We start from the raw sequence: 12,373 nt of genomic DNA on the forward strand, positions 1-12,373 counted from the left end.
TGTGGATAGCATAGTCATTCGGATCAAGCAATGCCCAGAATTCAAAGTTTCTGTGGGCAGTACGGGGCATTATAGTATTTTTGGAGGACATTGAGAACCATGTCCCAGTCCTTGGTGAAATTGGACTGATCACCATATATGGAGTATGTGTTAAATTCCAATGTAATAAAGTTTGGAGAACCATTCGCTAATGTTTGGTGGGTCTTTCGACTTCCAGTTTTGGGCACTCACGACAAAGCTGTGAGCTGCAATATGACAAAGACTTTGCAAGTTTGTTTAGAGTATTGTCACAGGTTTTCTTCAATAATTGCCAACAAACAGGACATGAGGGTCCTGGATTCTTGTAGACCAAACACCTGTGTCATATGTGTATTAACTGCTTCCCAATTTTCGAGTAGGACCGGACAACTCCACTGAGGATGCAACCAGTCCCCTCTGCCTTACTTCCTCTCCAGCTCCTTTGTGTACTAGTTGGTCTCCTTTTGTGTAGACGGTTGGTGTATAGTGCCACTGTGTCATCAATTTGTACCAGAGTTCCCTGACTTGCAGCAACAGGGTAAGTTTGGATATTTCCTTCCATAGCTTCTCCCAGTCCTCGTCTGGTATCAAAACCACAAGTGTTTGATGCCAGCCACGTTTGTATCTCACTGGAGTTGTGGGAGTTGTGTTCGGCATACTTTAATATAGATTAGAGATTAGGGCTTTGTCCCCTGGATTACATGCTACACATTTTTTGAATGGGGTTAGGTCTCTGCTTGCTGCAATCCTGTTGGCGGGGGCAATATCCAGTGCCTTACGTGAAAATATTGGAATCAACAAGATTCTTGAAGACCCACCTCCAGTTTGCACTGTGTGAAAGATTTGGGATCATTACCTTGAAACATATCTCGCAATCTGTTACATTGGTCTTGTTTCCATTTGTCAAATGTGTGGGGATCCAAGCCTGGTGCAAACTGTGGATTATGGAATAGAGGTGTGAGGGGCCAGGAGAGGGTCATCAATCAATATTTCTTGACTGCTGAGTCCCACACTTCCTCAACGAATGTTGTGATCATACTCATGTTCATGTTAGGGGGCTGATCTAATTGAGGCAGCCACAGTTTATCTCCGAGTTGTGTTCCCCCTAGCGCCATCTCCATCAGAATTTAATCAAATGTGGATGCTGCTGTGGGGTTCATTAGCGTACTCAGAGCTAGAGAGAGTCGTGTTGTTCCAGATAAATGCACAAATCGCACTATGCAGTTTTTGAAAGAAAGAGATGGAGACCCGGATTGGTAATGCCTGGAACATATAAAGGGCTTTACGCTTCCTCAAAGTCTATCCCATGGATGGTATCTATTTGTCTGACCTTGGCAAGGAGCGGTAAAAAATGCAATTCACATAGAAGCAGTGACAGTGGACACACGTTGCAGAATGATGGGAAGAGTTAATTGGTCATTAATCATCAGTCTAGCTTTGGGTTGTGCGTAGCTAACTTTAATTGTATCTATGAATTTAGGTCCAAACCTCATCTTTGCCAAGGTCTGAAAAAGAAACAACCACTCGACCTGGTCAAAAGTATTTTCAGCATCTAAAGATATGAGAACTGCTGGCATGTGTTTCTTTTTGACTTTCTCTAGGATGTGACACGTTCTTCAGATAATGTTGTGCATTTGGCATTGTTTTATAAAGCCTGATTGATCCAGATGTATTAATGGGGGCTGTAGATTTTCCATCCTGTTGGCCAAGACTAGATTTTGGCATTTAGGATTATTAAGGCTAGAGGACGGTACAATCCACATGTGCTTGGATCTTTGCTGGGTTTTGGAAATAGAACTATTATTGCTTCCTCCATAGTCAGGGAGATGTGACCCGAATGGCTAAAGGAGTTCTATAAATGGGTTAGTCTAGAGTACAGGATATTTCGATATGTTTTATAAAATAAGGCTAGGTATCCGTCTGGACAGGGGATTTATTCAGTGGAAGGTTGCGTATGACCCTAAGAATTTCCTCTTGAGTAATATCTGATTCCAACTGGTCTCTATCCAATGAAGTCAGCTGTGGAAGTATAACTGCATCAAGATAAGCTCCAGAAAATGAATGGAATTGTGAGATAATGTGGGGAGTCTTAGTAACTATCACACCTGCCAGAGCTGGATCTTTTGTATGGTCTGAGACACTCTTTTCTGCCAGAGCCGTCGAGCTTAAAGCTAGTCTGACTTATTGGCTTGTACATAGTATTTCTGATTGAGGTATAGTAGGGATTTTTTTGCCTTTTTAATTGTTGGATTAGCTTCAGCCTGCCAGCAGTGGTTCTATATGCTTTTTGTTTGGATGAATCCTGAGTCGTTTCCATATCTTCCATTGCTCATCTTAGATCCTCCTCTAGTTTAATTTCAAGTTCAAGATTTTGTTTGTGTCTAATGGCTCTATCAGCACCCCCTGTAAAATTGCCCTGAAGTCATCTCAAACCGCGTTTGGCGAGATCTCCCCAGATGAGTTCAGGTTAAAAAATCGATGCTATCTTCTCTTCGATTTTATCCCTAATTATCTGGTCTCTAAATATTTTGCACAGGAATTTCCAGGTCCATAGTCTTTGTTTCCCTCACGGTGTGTTGAAATCTATGGAGATTGGGGCATGATCCGATAGCGTTATTGGATGACATGTGATTTTGTGATTTTGCCTAGTAGTGGAATTGAGGCCCAGGCATAATCAATGCAAGAAAAAGAGCGATGAACATGTGAATAGAACGTGTATCCTCTCAGAGCTAGCCAGAAATCGACCAATGATAGATATGCCATTTTTTGTTTTAATGCATTAAATGGGGGAGAGGGGTTGAGAATAACGGGTGAGTGTGCTACGATCCCGGTTGTGCTCCCAAGCTATGTTGAAGTCTCCTAGGAGTATTGTTTCACCCTCCATGATGGAATCTAGCTGCACAATGGTCGATCTTAGGAAGCCATCTTGGCCGGCATTGGTAGCGTATATTGGGGCTACCGTTAGTGTCAAGGGGCCTATCTCTAAGGTTGTTAAGATGTAGCAGCCCTCTTTGTGAGCTTTGGTGTGTGCAACCCTAGCGTGGATTCCTTCTCTGATTGCTATAAGTACACCGGGCACCTTCCAGTTGTCGTTCACCTGTAGAATTACGGGGTAGTGTTGCAGGCACAGCTTATGTCGACCTGCTTGTCGAATGTGCATCTCCTGGAGTGTCACAAGGTCGGGTTTATGGCGCGCCAGATAGCCCTTCAGTTTTCTGCACTTTAGCGGGGTGTTCAATTTTGATCGTCAGGCACTTGAATTGACATGAAGTAAGTGACTCCTCAACATTACTGGTGAGTATCTGGACATACAATAACTTAAATACAGTTGAACCACCCCTGCACTGAGGGTTAACCTCCCTTGTCCCTCATTGTATCGTTCCCCTCATTAGAACTGATTTTTCCCCTTGTCCATCTGTCGAATGTCCCCTGGTCTGAGCCTCAGTACCTAATGTTACCATAACAGATGAGTTCCAAGATGTTGTGCTCTGTCGCTGCTGAAAAGCTACTGTTTTTCTATGTGGACACTTTTGGATTAGGTCGTCTAAGGCGGGTTTTGCAGTCACCTTTCTGTGTGACTTTTTTTCTGCCTACATCGGTCCACTGAAGACCATTCCCATGCGTTTGTTTGTTTAGTGGGTTGGCCGTTCATGACTGCAGTGGGGCATGTTTCTGTATTGTCTTGAATTTGGAGTAGGGCAACTCCAGATTCTCGGGAAGTGATTCTGTGCTGTCTCCCGCCCAGGGAAGAGTTAATCTGAATGGAAAAGTGCATTTATATTTGACCCCTGTAGGGTTTTTACCACCACATGCATGTCTATGTGTTTTTGGAGGGTTGTTCTGGGAGCGGTCTTGATAAAGATGGATTACTGTCCTGTTGTATGTTATTGGAGTTCAATTCCTCACCTCTTTGAGAATCTGTTCTTTTTGAGGATGTAGTGCAGAGCTACCAGAACATTCCGTGGGGCGAGATCCAGGATCCGTTCTTTTTGGGCCCATCCTGTGGACTCTGTCTGAAGTGATACTAACGGGATACTTATGGCCTCTTCACTTGTGAGCAGGTCCATGAAGATGTGTGTGATGGTGTCTTTCAGCTCGGAGTCAGTCACTGCTTTAGGGAGGTTTTTAATGCGGATGTTGTAACATCTAGATTTATTCTAGATCTCTTCTGTTGTGTGCGATCCTAGATAGGTCTTCTATTGCTATGACCGCTTGTTTAGATTATTGTGTGAGGTCCTGGATTGCACGCTCATTTATGTCTACCCGCTCTCCCAGAGAAGATGTTTACTTGCTAAAGTCATAGAGTGAATGCCTGATTTCGGAAGTGAACGAGGAGAATTGTGCTTGAAACGAGGCAGAACATTTTTCTTGGAAGTCTTGGAAACTTTTTGCAAAGTCTTCTTTGGATACTGCCATATCAAGCTCCTTGTTACTAGGCTTCACAGTTAGGTTAACATCTGAATTGCTCCCTGTGACGGGAGATGCTGCTTCTTTTGCCCCGTATCTCTGAAGCAAGTTGGTTTGTCTTTAGTGGGTCTGTGTGTGGCCAGCTGGATTATTGCTCTTTGTGCCTCTCTGCATGTGCAAATTGATGTAGTTGGTATGTGGTTCGCCCGGTACAATCGTATTCCCAGAGGGATGTTATTCCTGCTAATACACCTTGGATGTAGAATTTACTGTAAAATAAGTTGTGTTCTAACGAGCCAAGGAGAGTTCATCTTGTGCCTGGTCACCGTAGTTATTTAGTAGTGAGGCCTGGTCACCGTAGTTATTTAGTAGTGAGGCCTCTTTGTGTTGGAAAGACGGGAGTGGGATCCCCGGCTTTGTGGTGACCCCCCTTGTAATCTTGGGCATTGTTTATCGAGTTTAGGTAGCGGCTCAACGAGATGTATGGGACAGCTCACTACAACCGCTGCACCAGTACTGAAGGTTTCACTTTGAGGGGATCCAACCAATGGAAGATGATCCGAGTATCTGCTGCGTATGCGTGGCATGATAGTGGCATTGTGGCATTGGGGGAGGTGGCCTTGGGTGCCCTGTTCATAGACCCTGTGTGTCCGTGTGTGTTGACGGGAGGTGTTTTCGGAGACCAGGCCGTGACCTGGAGAGTATGACTTCCCTTACTGGGTTCATGTGATTCCGCCATAGTCGCAAATCGATAAACCGCCTCCATGGTGCGCAGACCAGCGTTGACCAGCATTGACCCGGAGGGGGTTACTTCCTTAGATGCTCATATCCCGGTGGACCGGACCATTCTAGATGTGGTGTAATATCTCTGTGCGGGAACATCACGTGATTGCGGGAGCGTGTTCTTGCGAGATCTCGTGAGACGGGATCTCACGAGCCCACGCTCCGCGGGAAAACGTTCCCGCTTCAGAGTTGGCGCCCTGCCAGCTGAAGCGGTCGTACAGAAGCGCTGCTCCTGACTACATGAAAAGGAGAGTGAAGTCCAGAACTTTCACCACAGCTCCTAGGGCATAACACCACAGCCACTGGAGGCTTCATGGGGGCCCTAGGAGTTTACAGCGTGCCACCAGTGAGCACAACCCTTCCACAGTGAAGCAACTGGGGAAGCACAGGACTTGGTCGCATTGAACAGTGAGTAAGCGACCCGCGCCACCAGTCCGCCTTAGGACCTCTTCACTTGTTGTCAGTCAATAAAGACTGTTAGAAATCCTGTCCCACCAGGAATAAAGAGTGCTCCAAGTGCGGACGCATTGGCCACGTGGCTCCAGCATGCATGTGGCGGGAGAAAACCGTGTCCCGTGTTGACGGTGACTGCACCTCAACCGATGAGGATGAACTGCAGGACAGACCCATGGTTGTCATGGTCAATGCCCCCCATGCCAGAAGAGAAAAGCCCCACTGCACCATTAAAGTGGACGGGATGGAAACGCGCGTCATGGCTGATTCGGGATCCGACCTCACCATTCTGCCCATCAACACGTACAAGGAGATGATGGGACAAGAAAAAGTGGAGATTAGAGCAACCAGGCAAAAACCCACCGTGTTTGGAGGGGCAACGGTCGACCTGTTGGGCTACATCAAGGCCCGCATCGATTTCAAGGGGAGGTCTACCACCACCAAAGTGTATTTTTCTCCCAAAGGTCCAGCCGTGCTGGGGTGGGATGACCAACACAAACTCAGCATGAAACTAAATCCCAGCACTCCGGAACAGGTGCTCATGATCTCGTCAGGAGCAGCGCAAAACTACAAGGAGATCTTTCCAAACCTGTTTTCTGAGAAACCGGGAAAAGTGAAAAACTTCGTACACAAAATTCGGCTGAAACCCAACGCCACTCCAGTCAAGCACAAAGTTAGGGCGGTACCTGCCACCGCAAGACCAGCTTTGGACGCCCACCTGAGGAAGATGGTCGAAGGAGGAACCATTGAAACCGTGGAATCCTCAGAGTGGCTGAGTCCGGTAGTACTAGTAAAGAAAAAGTCCAGCAACGACCTCAGGATCTGTGAAGCCTGAACTTGGAGGTGATCACGGATAGCTTCCCACTCCCCAGCATCAATGAGATCGTCCTCATGATGAAAGAGGCGGCCATTTTCTCGAAGCTGGACATGCGTGATGCCTATCACCAGATTCTCCTACACAAGTCCTCCCGCCCCCTGACGGCGTTCATCACTCCTTTTGGCACCTTCCAATACACCTGCATGCCTTTCGGGTTATTGTCCGCAGCATCCGCATTCCAGAGGATGATGAACTCCCTATTGAGAGGCCTCACCAATGTCTCATTCTTCCAAGACGACATTCTCGTATACGCCAAGGACAACGAGACCCATGACAAGGCACTCAAGTCAGTCCTAAGCAGACTTCAGGAGGAAGGCATTCACCTACGCCATGAAAAGTGTGTCTTCGGGGTGAACAAAGTAGAGTATCTTGGGTACTGCATCTCGAGTGATGGGGTGAGCCCCAAGAGGAACCTCATGGAGGCCATTACTGAGGCACCGGCGCTGATGTCCAAAGAGGAACTGCGCTCATTCTTAGGCTTAGCTGAGTACTATGCCAAATTCGTCCCCAGGTTCTCTGAGACCACGTCTCCCATGAGGGAGCTTCTGAAGAAGGGGGCAGCGTACTCTTGGGGCCCAGAACAAGATGAGGCTTTCGGCGAAATCAAGAATAGGATTCTACACGCGCCGTGCCTTAAACCATACAACCCTGAATGGGACACCTACATCACCACTGACGCCAGCGCATACGGCCTAGGGGCACCTTGACCCAGAAAAAGGGCGACACAGAGAACATTGTGGCGTTTGCATCCAAGGCATTATCCTCATCCGAGAAGAATTACTCTACGGTAGAGAAAGAGATGTTGGCATGCGCTTGGGCCGTCGACTACTTCAGATCATACGTATGGGGGACAAGATTCAAGTTGATCACCTATCACAAGCCGCTAATTCACATGCTGAGCCCGGGAGGCACCAAGACGTCCACCCCAGACTGGCCAGGATCCACACATTGCGGGCTGGAAAAACGCACAAGCGGACTGCATGTCCAGGCTCCTCAACCAAAGCGCCCCCGGCACCACATTCCTGGAGGACGAATGTGTCGTTGCGTCCATCGGCGACCTGAGGAACGTCGAGTACATGGAAATGAGCGAGCGCCACTGGCAGGAAGAGTTCGAGCAGGACTACGCTCTAAGGCACGTAAGCACCTGGGTTCGAAATGGATGGCCCAACGAGAGAGCGATCCCTGAAGGCCTTCGTCCCTACTGGAAGGTGAACGAGGAAATCACCGCCATGAACGGTCTCATTCTCAGAGGTGATCAAATCATCCCACCCAGCGGAATCCGCAAAGTCATACTGTGCAGAGCACACTCAGGCCATTTAGGGTGCAACATGACCAGAAGAAGGATACGCGACGCATACTGGTGGCCAGGTATGGACCAGGACGTTCGGCAGATGGTCGATAGGTGCCACGAATGCTCCAACAGCGACAAGCGCCTAGCCGTGAGGCAAGCCCCCATGTTGCCCACCGAAGTCCCCAAAGGGGTGTGGCGAAAACTGGGGCTGGATTTCATAGGGCCGCTGGACAACATGCCCCCTGAGCACAGATACGGGATAGTCTTGGTCGACTATTTTTCCAAATGGGTGGAAGCTGACTTCACCCCGGACATCACCACGGGAACAGTCATTGAAACACTCACCGCCATATTTCAGCGGGAGGGCCTGCCCGAAGAACTCGTCACGGACAACAGAGTCCAGCTAGTCTCCAGAGAAATGGAAACATTTCTCAAGCTTAACAACATCAAACAGTGAAAAGCAAGCCTATATCACCCACAGGCAAATGGCCTAGTCGAGCGGGCCAACCGCTTCATCAAAGGGGTGCTGCAACTGGCTCACGCCTCGGGCCTAGACCCATACAAGACGGTCAAAGAAGCCGTAGCAGCCCACCGTCTCACCCCCAACGCCGTCACAGGTGTTTCACCGTTCCATCTGCTGAGGGGGAGAAGGGCGGCATCCTCACTGGTACCACCATGGCTTCAGCAAGTGAGGGCCGACGAAGACGTTGACATGATTGACGTAACGTGCCGTATGCAGCGCAACAAAGAAGCAATGAAAGCACAGGGGGATTTGCGCCGAGCCGCTCGACACACACAAGTCAACAAAGGGGATCTGGTGAAGATACGACTTCCCCACAAGGACACCTCCACAGGTTCCAGATACAGCAGTCACATAGAAGTCATGGAGAGAGGGACAAACCACATCCGCACCAGCGATGGCAGGAGATGGAACCTAGAGAGGGTAGCCATGTACCGCAGGAAAGATGACACTGTACACTCGCCTGGAGACACTGGAGGAGATCAAGTCTGCCAAGAGCCATACGAGGACCATCACCTCCCAAGTGGAGACATCATAGAGCCGCAACATCGCAACGACTTTGCAAGCTCCCTTCCCCCAACTACACCCAGGGGATCACAGCAAGGAGCTGGACAAAGAGAACCCGAATCACCAGCACCCTCCCAAGGACACTTCATCGATCCCGCTACATACCCGGATCCTGGCAGGCCCCAGAGAGAGAGAAGGAAACCCAGGAAATATGCGGACTTCATCATGGAGTGACCTCCCATTCTTTTTCCCAGCAGAGGAGGTGTGTGGGGACATCACGTGATCGTGGGAGCGTGTTCTCGCGAGATCTCGTGAGACGGGATCTCGCGAGCCCACGCTCCGCAGGAAAATGTTCCCGCTTCAGAGTTGGCGCCCTGCCAGCTGAAGCGGTCGTACAGGAGCGCTGCTCCTGACTACATGAAAAGGCGAGTGAAGTCCAGAACTCTCACCACAGCTCCTAGGGCATAACACCACAGCCACTGGAGGCTTCATGGGGGCCCTAGGAGTTTACAGCGTGCCACCGGTGAGCACAACCCTTCCACAGTGAAGCAACTGGGGAAGCACAGGACTTGGTCGCATTGAACAGTGAGTAAGCGCCCCGCGCCACCAGTCCGCCTTAGGACCTCTTCACTTGTTGTCAGTCAATAAAGACTGTTAGAAATCCTACAGCGTCCTGTCATCCATTTAGGCCACAACACTCTGCTGGGGTTAGTACGTGGGTGACGCTCTCTGTGTGTGCCAAGCCCGGAGCCTCCTATGCCCCCCCCCCCCGGAGCAAATTATCCCCGTACAGAGTATCTGGTGGTGGGCGGAGACTCCTGCAGGGAGATGGCAAGGCCACAGAGCTCCGATGTCCCAGAGCTGGAGCGGCCTCATGTAGCATGGTTTTTTCTAATGTACAGCAACATTTCTTCGACGAGGCTGATTTTCTTCCTGGAGTTCGAAAGGGAGCTGTCGGTGCTTCAGGATTGCACTGAGATTTTCCCCAGGATGGGGTTCAGTTAGAAAACCGCTTTGTGATGAACTGTTTGTGATTGGAGCATAAATAGAGACGGAGCACACACACGCACTTCCTCACAGTGCGGCAGCCATCTTGACCAGAGGTGACCTTTGCTTTGGACCAGTCGTCCACTGAACCTCTGTCTGGTGAGAAAACCAAGGCTTGCTGTGGCACCTTAAATACACCTCTCCAGTTGGCTCTGGGGTCTGTTCTATACTGTGCTGATAAATCCTATGCTACATAGCGCCTCGAGTTAGCTTGCGCGATAACTATGCACTTCATAAAAATAATCGCACCGCCACACTCTTAAGAATGACTTGCCTACTGTTCTGACCAACAGCATTTGTGTACGTTGACAGCGCTGCTGCTTTAACTTCCCAACAACTTTGGCAGCAACCACGTTCTGACTGCCAAAGGCTGACATTTCAAAGCCGCCACCATCCTTCGGGCTTTCGAAATATTTAAATATCATTTTTAAAAGGTCTTTCCAAAATGAAAGGCATTGGCACCGTTGTAATTAATGCCTTCTCTTCTTTCTCTCCTTCCACTACAGGGAGCAATTGGATTAATGTCAGCCCAATAGATGCGTGTTGATCAATAGGCGACAGCGCGTCAGCTAAATATTCATTTTGCAGGGCAATTGTTTTTTTTTCAGGCAAAATACTTCCCCCCAAGTGACACATGCATGCATTTAGGATCACAGCCACTTACGGGTCCCATGGCAGCTTGCATGCATCCACAGCAACTTGTATCAAAGGTGAGATTTATTAAATGTGTTGGCATGCTTTGTAACGTTGTGCCCCTCTGTTCTTAAAGGAAGTCACATGCACCTGGTGATCTGCAAAGAAAAGGAACATAGGCATAGGATATCTTTCTGTAAAAAGTGCTCATCTAAAAGTACCCATAGTTCCTCCCAGATTTCCGGTCTATCAAACATGGCCGCTATTTCATATCGAAGGACCAACATCTGGCCAATCACCATCTGTGCAGCTGGTTTGTCTCTGACCGGATTCGACTTCCACACAGGCTATTCCTAAATTATTATTCAGGAGTTTGTTTTGTGGGAGACATTAAATGTACTCCAGCGCAATAAAAGCAGGGAGAATAGCTCAGGGGCAACATGCTCGCCTTGGAAGCAAGACAACACGTAGCACCGCAGGTTCGATGCCCCGGGTCCGCTCTAAGAAACCGCTGGGTATTAAGCGCGTTATAAATAACCTATCATATCAGACAGACTGAAGGGTCTGTCGGAGGCCATCACAAAGTCGCACTCTGCTCTCAGTTATATCTTTCTATCTCTCTTTTATGTTTTTAGAATACTTGAGTTCTATGAAACAGGACAAATAAAATAATGGTGGTTCCAATTAGAACTAAACGCTCTGGGCACAGCGCAAAGTGTCCCATTGTGTGTTTTAACAATAACTCAGAACAATAGGGTCAGCCTTTCTATGTCCCCTCACCCTAGATAGGCAGTTCACCACTGATGTCTAGGGATAGACCCCACAGTGAGGGCTTTGTTTGTATGGTTGGAGGGCCAGTCAGTGTGGAAATTATCACAAAATTTAAAATGAATTGAGAAACTCTACCTGTACTGTCTGCTGTGTGAAAATATCAGAGACTGTACAGGTTGCACCCACCCTTGGTCCTTTGCTTGTTTACTGTTACCTTTATCCACTAAAGGGTCATGAACCACTGAGGCAGCCTTTTGAGGGTGAGTGTATGATGTAAGTGGCGGCACTTGCATGGAACAGGTGCATCAGGTACAAGGCTTTGTGGAAATATAACAGCAGGGCAATCCATGGTAACTGAGATGGATTCAAATGGAGGTCTGAGGCGCTGTGATGAGCTTACAGAATTCTTCGATGATGGCACCTCCATCAGACGGTGGCACCAGATCAATGGTTCAGGGTTTAAGTTTCTGGTACGCGGATATCCTGGTGAGGATGTGTGCATACTTGTGGGGAAGTATGCATCCTCTGTGGCAGCTCTGGTGACTGTCAACTGTGACGGTTAAGTGTTTCATGGGTGGTGGTGGAGTTGGTTCTTCTCACCTTGTTCTTTGTTGAAGCCACTTGTTGCCCTCTATCTTGCCCCACCCTTTCTTTGCCTTTGTTCTATATGTTGGTATACCACCTGAGAGGTTGATGGGCCGTCTTTTGCAGTGTGTTAATAAGCCGTTATGCAGGCATGCCTGGGGGCTTTTGTTACAAGCCAAGAGGTCCTGGAGGTTGAAATGCAGTGTCAGTGGGCAGCCATGTCCTACACTGTCCATATATCTGGTAGATGTGTCATTGAGGTCACAGCGATGCCATACGGCTGGTAAAAGGGCCGGCTCTTGCCGGGCCTTGTGATCTGGCATCAGATGTCTCCCCGGATCTTGGACCCGACCTGCCTCAGCTCTGACAAGGCTTTACTGAGCCCTCAGCTTTGCATAGGGAGGGAGTTTGTTATGACTAGCTTTACCCACACCTTGTGTAAATGGATGGAATGCTGTGAGTGACTGATGTGGAATGCAGA

This window comes from Ambystoma mexicanum, chromosome 11 (genome assembly GCF_040938575.1).
Source record: "Ambystoma mexicanum isolate Mex_15411 chromosome 11, UKY_AmexF1_1, whole genome shotgun sequence".
NCBI lineage: Eukaryota > Metazoa > Chordata > Amphibia > Caudata > Ambystomatidae > Ambystoma > Ambystoma mexicanum.